Source organism: Pongo pygmaeus, chromosome X (genome assembly GCF_028885625.2).
Source record: "Pongo pygmaeus isolate AG05252 chromosome X, NHGRI_mPonPyg2-v2.0_pri, whole genome shotgun sequence".
Lineage (NCBI taxonomy): Eukaryota > Metazoa > Chordata > Mammalia > Primates > Hominidae > Pongo > Pongo pygmaeus.
Window position 1 is genome coordinate 79,257,166 of NC_072396.2, and position 10,969 is coordinate 79,268,134.

The window sequence follows — 10,969 nt, forward strand, 5'->3', positions numbered from 1 at the left end:
CTCAGGGATCTAGAACTAGAAATTCCATTTGACCCAGCCATCCCATTACTGGGTATATACCCAAAGGACTATAAATCATGCTGCTATAAAGACACATGCACACATATGTTTATTGTGGCAGTATTCACAATAGCAAAGACTTGGAACCAACCCAAATATCCAACAATGATAGACTGGATTAAGAAAATGTGGCACATATACACCATGGAATACTATGCAACCATAAAAAATGATGAGTTCATATCCTTTGTAGGGACATGGATGAAATTGGAAATCATCATTCTCAGTAAATTATCGCAAGGACAAAAAACCAAACACCATATATTCTCACTCATAGGTGGGAATTGAACACTGAGAACACATGGACACAGGAAGGGGAACATCACACTTCGGGGACTGTTGTGGGGTTGGGGGAGGGGGGAGGGATAGCATTGGGAGATATACCTAATGCTAGATGACGTGTTATTGGGTGCAGCGCACCAGCATGGCACATGTATACATATGTAACTTACCTACACATTGCGCAGATGTACCATAAAACCTAAAGTATAATAATAATAATAATAATAAATAAATAAAAAATAAAAAAAAGAATAATGGTGACATGATCAAATTCACACATAACAATACTAACCTTCAAGGTAAATGAGCTAAATGCCCCAATTAAAAGACACAGACTAGCAAATTGGATAAAGATTCAAGATACAATGGTGTGCTGTATTCAGGAGACACATCTGATATGCAAAGACGCATATAGGCTCAAAATAAAGGGATGGAGAAAAATCTTCTAAGCAAATGGAAAGCAATAAAAAGCAGGAGTTACAATCCTAGTCACTGAAAGAAAAGCGTTTAAACCAAAGATCAAAAAAGACAAAGAAAGGCAAAACTAATGGTAAAAGGATTTATTCAACAAAAAGAGCTAACTATTCTAAATATATATGCACCCAATATAGGAGTATAAAAAAGTATTAAAAAGTCAAGTAACAATAGATGCTGGCAAGGCTGTGGAGTAATAGGAATGCTTTTACACTGTTAGTGGGAATATAAATTAGTTTAACCATTGTGGAAGACAGTATGGTGATTCCTCAAGGATCTAGAACCAGAAATATCATTTGACCCTGCAATCTCATTACTGGAGATATGCCCAAAGGAATATAAATCATTTTACTTAAAAGGCACATACACACTTATGGTTACTGTAGCACTATTTACAATAACAAAGCCATGAAACCAACCCACATGCCCATCAATGATAGACTGGATAAAGAAAATATGGTACATATACACTATGGAATACTACACAGCCATAAAAAGGAATGAGATTATCTTCTTTGCAGGGACATGGATGAAGCTGGAAGCCATCATCCTCAGCAAACTAGCACAAGAACAGAAAACCAAACACCCAGTGTTCTCACTCATAAGTGGGAGTTGAACAATGGCAATACATGGACACGGTGGGGAAAAACATGCAGCAGGGCTTGTTGGGGGGTGAGGGGTAGGGGAGGGAACTTAGAGGACAGGTCAACAGGTGCAGCAAACCATCATGGCACACATATCCCTATGTAAGAAAACTGTGCGTTTTGCACATGTATCCCAGAACTTAAAGTACAAGAAAAAAAGATTTCAAGACAAAAGACGATGTGTAAAGTAGTTACTTAAAAGTGTGAGAGAATAAATGGACTAAGGATGTATAGCAGGACTGAGGGACCTCACCAAGGGCACTTACTCTAAGCCTATTATCCAAAGGTTGTCTCGTGGTATGGATTTTTATTTTATTTTATTATTATTATACTTTAAGTTTTAGGGTACATGTGCACAATGTGCAGGTTAGTTACATATGTATACATGTGCCATGCTGGTGTGCTGCACCCATTAACTCGTCATTTAGCATTAGGTATATCTCCTAATGCTATCCCTCCCCCCTCCCCCCACCCCATAACAGTCCCCAGAGTGTGATGTTCCCCTTCCTGTGTCCATGTGTTCTCATTGTTCAATTCCCACCTATGAGTGAGAACATGCGGTGTTTGGTTTTTTGTCCTTGTGATAATTTACTGAGAATGATGATTTCCAATTTCATCCATGTCCCTACAAAGGAAATAAACTCATTTTTTTTATGGCTGCATAGTATTCCATGGTGTATATGTGCCATATTTAAACCCATCTCACGTGCAGAGACACACATAGGCTCAAAATAAAAGGATGGAGGAAGATCTACCAAGCAAATGGAAAACAAAAAAAGGCAGGGGTTGCAATCCTAGTCTCTGATAAAACAGACTTTAAACCAACAAAGATCAAAAGAGACAAAGAAGGCCATTACATAATGGTAAAGGAATCAATTCAACAAGAAGAGCTAACTATCCTAAATATATATGCACCCAGTACAGGAGCACCCAGATTCATAAAGCAAGTCCTGAGTGACCTACAAAGAGACTTACTCTCCCACACAATAATAATCGGAAACTTTAACACCCACTGTCAACATTAGACAGATCAACCAGACAGAAAGTTAACAAGGATACCCAGGAATTGAACTCAGCTCTGCACCAAGCAGATCTAATAGACATCTACAGAACTCTCCACCCCAAATCAACAGAATATACATTTTTTCAGCACCACACCACACCTATTCCAAAATTGACCACATAATTGGAAGTAAAGCTCTCCTCAGCAAATGTAAAAGGACAGGAATTATAACACTGTCTCTCAGACCACAGTGCAATCAAACTAGAACTCAGGATTAAGAAACTCACTCAAAACCGCTCAACTACATGGAAACTGAACAACCTGCTCCTGAATGACTACTGGGTACATAACGAAATGGATTTTTTAAAGAACCCAGATAGCATAAAGAGCAACATCTTGTTTATAGAGGTCTTGGAATCCTGTAATGTCAGTCACGTCTCAAAAGATTCTATCGGGTCATCGCCACCGCAGCCGCCAAGAGGAGCTGGCGGGACAACGGTGGCCTGTGAGGCTCATTGCAGACAACGTGGCGGCGGCGATGTCCGCGAGCCAGGCGAGTGTGGCAGCGGCAGCAGCGGGGCCTGGGGGCGCGGCAGGGTGGCCTGGGCTTTGGCCTCCCTCCGGTTCCCTGAAAGTGGGCCTGTGGCCAGCGCAGGAGCAGCAGCAAAGGCGGAGGTTCCAGCGAGTCTCTCTCCTCCCCCTCAGCCTGAGCCTGGAGAGGCCAGGCGACCCGGGTGTCTGGAGGTGGGGGCGGCTGCCGGAGACTGAGAATTCTCTTCACCAGAATATGGAGACTGTTCAATCACCAGGAGTACAAAGTTATCATTGTTAAGCTGGATAATTCAGGAAAAACTACCATCTTTAACAATTCTCTACGAATGAAGTTGTACATACATCTCCTGTAGTAGGAAGTAATGTAGAAGAGATATTGATTAATAATACACATTTCCTAATATGGGATATTGGTGGCCAAGAATCTCTTCGTTCTTCCTGGAACACTTATATATTAACACAGAGTTCGTAATAGTTGTTGTGGACACTACAGAGAGAGGATTTCTGTAATTAGAGAAGAACTCTATAAAATGTTAGCACATGAGGACCTAAGAAAAGGTGCATTGCTGATTTTTGCTAATAAACAAGATGTTAAAGAATGCATGACTGTTGCAGAAATCTCCCAGTTTTTGAAGCTAACTTCTATTAAAGATCACCAGTGGCATACCCATGAAGGCTGTGCTCTAACTGGTGAGGGATTGTGCCAAGGACTTGAATGGATGATGTCACGACTTCAGATTAGGTGATTTCTACTGACATCTTCTCACAGATTTTGTATAAATGAAGTGCTAGACTTTACCTGAAAGCTGCAAAATTAATGGTTTAGATATATTTATAATAAACTGATTTAAACTTTTTCTATAAGAAGAAAAATTAAGACCACTTAATGAAAACAAAGATGAAGTCTCACCTTCCAATTTGCTTTTTCATTAGTTTTTTCAGAGTAAGTTATTAAAGCTGTAATAGACATTTTTCTCATAATGAATCATCTCAGGACATTGTGTAGCCTGTGGTAAGTACAAAGGGAGAGGAAGACATTTTGAAATTTAAGAGCTTTATTATCAGCATAACCCTCCCTAGTTGAATGTTGTTTTCTTCTTGTTCCATTAAGTCAAAATACAAATCAACACAGATATTCAGTTTCCAATATTTTAAAACGTAATGTTACTTAAGTATTTTGCTTAAGGTTGTGTGTGTATTGTGTATGAACCTCAAGTTCAAGTTAATGACTTAGATTTATGTTCTAAAGAAAAACAACACAAATATTAATGATATCCTTAATTACAACCATAATAAGTATTGGCATTGGTGTTAAGTGCCATTTTATACTTTCTCGCTATGTTTTCTGTATTGTACTAACCAACCTACCACATCACTGAGCTGCTTGTTAAAAAAAAAAAAAAAAGGAAAAGGAAAAGGAAAAGGAAAAAGCATGACGTTGTGTATCTATATTTTGTTGTTGGCCAATCACACACATGGAAACACGCAACTCAATAGAGTGGGATAGCTATCAGATTCTTGGCTTAGTATTACTAATGGGCAGGATTGTACAATGAGAAACTATCAGATTATTCCTTTCAATGGTCCTTATTGCACCTAAATTACTGAATTATTAATCCATTAATCAGTGAATCATAAATTATGATTAAAATTATCAAATGAAGCCAGGCACGGTGGCTCACGCCTGTAATCCAAGCACTTTGGGAGGCCGAAGCAGGCGAACATGAGGTCAGGAGCTCGAGACAAGCCTGACCAACATGGTGAAACCCTCTCTACTAAAAAAATACAGAAATTAGCTGGGCGTGGTGGTGCGGGCCTGTAATCCCAGCTATTCAGGAGGCTGAGGCAGGAGAATCACTTGAACCTGGGAGGTGGAGGTTGCGGTGAGCTGAGATCACGCCACTGCACTCCAGCCTGGGCGACAGAGCAAGACTGTCTCAAAAAATATATATATATCAAATGAATTATCAGTATTAATTGAAAACTGTTGTGTGAAACATGTCTACCTAGTAAAGTAACATTCTATAAACACTATTAAACAACTTAGCTATATTATTTTTAAGTATTAAATTATGTATCAAGCAGTTAAAGTGAATTTCAGAGTAAAAGGCATGTTTCTGAGTAACACTGATAATTTCTTAATTTGCAAATTTCTTCTTTCTTATTTTAGTATTTGGAATCTAGTGTGAGATTTTTTATTTCTAAATTTTGTTGTATCTTCTATTACATAAATGCATTGTTTGACAATTATAAAATGCAAGTGTTTTTTTGAATGATTTTCAGAATTTGACTTACAAATTGATTAATACAATGTATTATTTGTACTAAGAAGTAACTTGACCCCTCCCCCCAAAAATTTTCTATCACTAATCAGTAGTGGAAATTGAAGCCCAGGGCAGGTAAGAGACTCTTGGTTAGTAAAGAGCTCAGAGTCCAGGGCTTCTGATAAACAAACAAGTGCACTATCTTGGAACATTTCTAGGTAGGACTGACTGCACCCATTTTGTGCCTATACATACTCCAATCAGAGGAATAGAGTTCTGACGATACACCTTGAGGAGGGTAAGATTACATATGTGTGTTTGGGGACATCGTTGGAGGAGAAGAGGGGCCCAGAGGAAAACTCTGAGAGGATCCAGTGTCTCTGCCTATTATCCTATGGTCAAGGATCCAATCTTTGTGCCCAAACCCAAGCCCTCAATATCCATGAGGCAAGAGGAAATGGTGGAACAATGTGCAACTTCTAGTGCCACCCACCCCCCCTTCTCCTAGAGATACAGCAAATGAAATTGAGTATAAGAAACTATGTTTGAGCATTGAAGTGCTCGGCTGCACACTTCACCTCAGCTGAGAGTTAATTTATTTTTCTTCTTCAAAGCATCACAATTTCATCTAAATGTGCCAGAACTGATAACCAGCTTCAATGAATGACTCACACTACTAACCTGTACAGGTGCTGTGTGCTATAGTGATTTTTAGAGCAGTTATGCTTTCACAGTGAAAATAAGAAGGAACCTAGGAGGACAGAGAGGAGCCAAGTGTGTGGGTGGGATAGAAATTTCAAGATAAGTTTATCTTAATTTTAGTAACGACGCTTGGTGACTAAAAGCCACACCTGGTTTAGGGCCTAAGGTAGAAGAGAAAAATATTTAAATGTGAGTATTGAGCCTTTTTTAAAAAAATAAACTTTTATTTTAGATTCAAGGGGTACATGTGCAGGTTTTTTACATGGGTATGTAGTATGGTGCTGAGGTTTGGGATACAATTGATCTAATTACCCAGCTAGTAATCAGAGTACCCAGTAGGTAGTTTTTCAACCCTTAACCCCTAGTAATCTCCATTGTTTTTTGATCCCATCTTTATGCCCATGTGTACCCAAAGTTTAACTCCCACATATAAGTGATAACATGTGGTATTTGGTTTTCTATTTTTTCATTAATTTGCTGAGTATAATGGCCTCTAGCTGCATCCATGTTGCTGCAAATAATATAATTTTATTCATTTTTATGGCTGCATAGTATGCCATAGTATGTACTACATATTCTTTATTGAATCCACCATTGTTTAGTACCTAGGTTGATTCCATGTATTTGCTATTGTGAATTGTGCTCTCATGAACACATACATGCATGTATTTTTTTAACTTTAAGTTCTAGGATACATGTGCAGAAAGTGCAGGTTTATTACATAGGTATACATGTGCCATGGTGCTTTGCTGCACCTTATCAACTCCTTGTCCAAGTTTTAAGCCCCACATGCATTAGGTATTTGTCCTAATGACCTCCCTCACCTTGCCACTACCCCCTGCAAGGCCCAGTGTGTGATGTTCCCCTTCCTGTGTCCATGTGTTCTCATTGTTTAACTCCCATGTGTGAGTGAGAACATGCAGTGTTTGATTTTCTGTTCCTGTGTTAGTTTGCTGAGAATGATGACTTCCAGCTTCATCCATCTCCCTGCAAAAGACATGAACTCATTCTTTTTTATGGCTGCATAGTATTCCATGAAATATATGTGCCACGTTTTCTTTATCTAATCTATCATGGATGGGCACTTATGTTGGTTCCAAGTCTTTGCTATTGTAAATAGTGCTGCAATAAACATATATGTGCATGTGTCTTTATAGTAGAATGATTTATAATCCTTTGGGTATATACCCAGTAATGGGATGGCTGGGTCAAATGCTATTTCTGGTTCAAGATCTTTGAGGAATAACCACACTGTCTTCCACAATGGTTAAACTAATATACACTCCCACCAGCAGTGTAAAAGCATTCCTATATCTCCACAGCCTCGCCAGCATCTGTTGTTTCCTGACTTTAATGATCGCCATTCTAACTTGTGTGAGATGGTGTCTCATTGTGGTTTTGATTTGCATTTCTCTAATGACCAGTGATGATGAGCTTTTTTTCATATGTTTGTTGACCACATAAATGTCTTCTTTTAAGAAGTGTCTGTTTATATCCTTTGTTCACTTTTTGATGGGGTTATTTCTTTGTTTTGTTTTGTTTTGTTTTTGTAAATTTGTTTAAGTTTCTTGTAGATTCTGGATATTAGAGCTTTGTCAGATGGATAGACTTCAAAAATTTTCTCGCATTCTTTAGGTTGCCTGTTCACTCTGATGCTAGTTTCTTTTGTTGTGCAGAAGCTCTTTAGTTTAATTAGATCCCATTTGTCAATTTTGGCTTTTGTTGCAATTGCTTTTGGTGATATAGTCATGAATTATTTGCTCATGCCTTTGTTCTGAATGGTATTGCCTAGGTTTTCTTCTAAATATTTTAAAATTATAGGGTTTACATTTAAGTCTTGAATCCATCTTGAGTTAATTTTTTGTAAGGTGTTAAGAAAGGGTCTAGTTTCAGTTTTCTGCATATGGCTAGCCAGTTTTCCCAGCACGATTTATTAAATAGGGAATCGTTTTCTCATGGCTTGTTTTTGTCAGGTTTGTTGAAGATCAGATGGTTGTAGATGTGTGGTGTTATTTCTGAGGTCTCTGTTCTGTTTCATTGGTCTATATATCTGTTTTGGTACCAGTACCATGCTGTTGTGATTACTGTAGGCTTGTAGTATACTTTGAAGTCAGGTAGCGTGATGCCTCCAGTTCTGCTGTTTTTGCTTAGGATTGTCATGGCTATACAGGCCCTTTTGTGGTTCTATATGAAATTTAAAGTAGTTCTTTTTTCTGATTCTGAGGAAAGTCAAGGGTAGTTTAATGGAAATTGCATTGAACCTATAAATTACTTCAGGCAGTATGGCCATTTTCATGATGTCGATTTTTCCTATCCATAGAGCATGGAATGTTTTTCTATTTGTTTGTTTCCTCTGTTATTCCCTTCAGCAGTGGTTTGTAGTTCTCCTTGAAGAGGTCCTTCATGTCCCTTGTAAGTTGTATTTCTAAGTATTTTATTCTATGTGTAGCAATCGGGAATGGGAGTTCACTCATGATTTGCCTCTCTGCTTGTCTTTTATTGGTGTTTAGGAATGCTTTGATTTTGTATTCTGAGACCTTACCGAAGTTGCTTTTCAGCTTAAGGAGTTTCTGAGCTGAGACTGTGGAGTTTTTTAAATATACAATCATGTCATCTGCAAACAGAGACCATTTCCATTCCTCTTTTCCTATTAGAATACTCTTATTTCTTTCTCTTGCCTGATTGCCCTGGCCAGAACTTCCAATACTATGTTGAATAGGAGTGGTTTGAAAGGGCATTCTTCTCTTTTGCTGGTTTTCAAATAGAATGCTTCCAGCTTTTGCCCATTCAGTATGATATTGGCTATGGGTTTGTCATAAATAGCTCTTATTATTTTTTGATATGTTCCATCAATACCTAGTTTATTGAGAGTTTTTATCATGAAGCAACGTTGAATTTTATCAAAGGCCTTTTCTGCATCTATTGAGGTAATCATGTGGTTTCTGTCATTGGTTCTGTTTATGTGATGGATTACATTTCTTGATTTGCATACATTGAACTATCTTTGCATTCCAGGGATGAAGGTGACTTGATCATGGTGGATAAGCTTTTTGATATGCTGCTGGATTCGGCTTGCCAGTATTTTATTGAGGATTTTCGCATCGATGTTCATCAGGGATATTGGCCTGAAATTTTTTTGTTGTTGTTGCCTTTCTGCCAGGTTTTGGTATCAGGATGATGCTGGCTTCATCAAATGAGTTAGGGAGGAGTCCTTGTTTTTCTATTTTTTTGGAATAGTTTGAGAAGGAATGGTACCAGCTCCTCTTTGTAACTCTGGCAGAATTTGACTGTGAATCCCTCTGGTCCTGGCCGTTTTTTTCATTGTTAGGCTATTAATTACTGCCTCAAATTCAGAATTTGTTATTGATCTATTCAGGGATTCAACTTCTGCCTGGTTTAGTCTTGGGAGGATGTATGTGTCCAGGAATTTATCTATTTCTTCTAGATTTTCTCGTTCATTTGCATAGAGTTGGTTATAGTATTTACTGATGGTAGTTTGTGTTTCTGTGGGCTCAGTGGTGATATCCCCTTCATCATTTTTTATTGTGTCTATTTGATTCTTCTCTCTTTTTTTATCAATCTGGCTAGCAGTGTATCTATTTTGTTAATCTTCTCAAAAAAACACCTCCTAGATTCATTGACTTTTGAAGTGTTTTTCATATCACTAGCTCCTTCTTTTCTTTTTTTTTTAATTTTTTTTAAATTTTATTATTATTATTATTATTATACTTTAGGTTTTATGGTACATGTGCCCAATGTGCAGGTAAGTTACATATGTATACATGTGCCATGCTGGTGCGCTGCACCCACCAACTCATCATCTAGCATTAGGTATATCTCCCAATGCTATCCCTCCCCCCTCCCCCCAACCCACAACAGTCCCCGAAGTGTGATGTTCCCCTTCCTGTGTCCATGTGTTCTCATTGTTCAATTCCCACCTATGAGTGAGAATATGCGGTGTTTGGTTTTTTGTTCTTGCGATAGTTTACTGAGAATGATGATTTCCAATTTCATCCATGTCCCTACAAAGGACATGAACTCATCATTTTTTATGGCTGCATAATATTCCATGGTGTATATGTGCCACATTTTCTTAATCCAGTCTATCATTATTGGACATTTGGCTTGGTTCCAAGTCTTTGCTATTGTGAATAATGCGGCAATAAACATACGTGTGCATGTGTCTTTATAACAGCATGATTTATAATCCCTTGGGTATACACCCAGTAATGGGATGGCTGGGTCGAATGGAATTTCTAGTTCTAGATCCCTGAGGAATCGCCACACTGACTTCCACAAGGGTTGAACTAGTTTACAGTCCCACCAACACAGTAAAAGTGTTCCTATTTCTCCACATCCTCTCCAGCACCTGTTGTTTCCTGACTTTTTAATGATTGCCTTTCTAACTGATGTGAGATGGTATCTCATTGTGGTTTTGATTTGCATTTCTCTGATGGCCAGTGATGGTGAGCATTTTTTCATGTGTTTTTTGGCTGCATAAATGTCTTCTTTTGAGAAGTGTCTGTTCATGTCCTTCACCCACATTTTGATGGGGTTGTTTGTTTTTTTCTTGTAAATTTGTTGGAGTTCATTGTAGATTCTGGATATTAGCCCTTTGTCAGATGAGTAGGTTGCAAAAATTTTCTCCCATTTTGTAGGTTGCGTGTTCACTCTGATGGTAGTTTCTTTTGCTGTGCAGAAGCTCTTTAGTTTAATTAGATCCCATTTGTCAATTTTGGCTTGTGTTGCCATTGCTTTTGGTGTTTTAGACATGAAGTCCTTGCCCATGCCTATGTCCTGAATGGTATTGTCTAGGTTTTCTTCTAGGGTTTTTATGGTTTTAGGTCTAACATTTAAGTCTTTAATCCATCTTGAATTGATTTTTGTATAAGGTGTAAGGAAGGGATCCAGTTTCAGCTTTCTACATACGGCTAGCCAGTTTTCCCAGCACCATTTATTAAATAGGGAATCCTTTCCCCATTTCTTCT

General features: G+C 38.2%; 1 pseudogene; it reads left to right on the plus strand.

Annotated features, from left to right (window-relative positions):
• Nucleotides 1–2,817: 2,817 nt before the first annotated feature.
• Nucleotides 2,818–3,823, plus strand: LOC129024131 (ADP-ribosylation factor-like protein 5A; annotated as a pseudogene).
• Nucleotides 3,824–10,969: the final 7,146 nt, after the last annotated feature.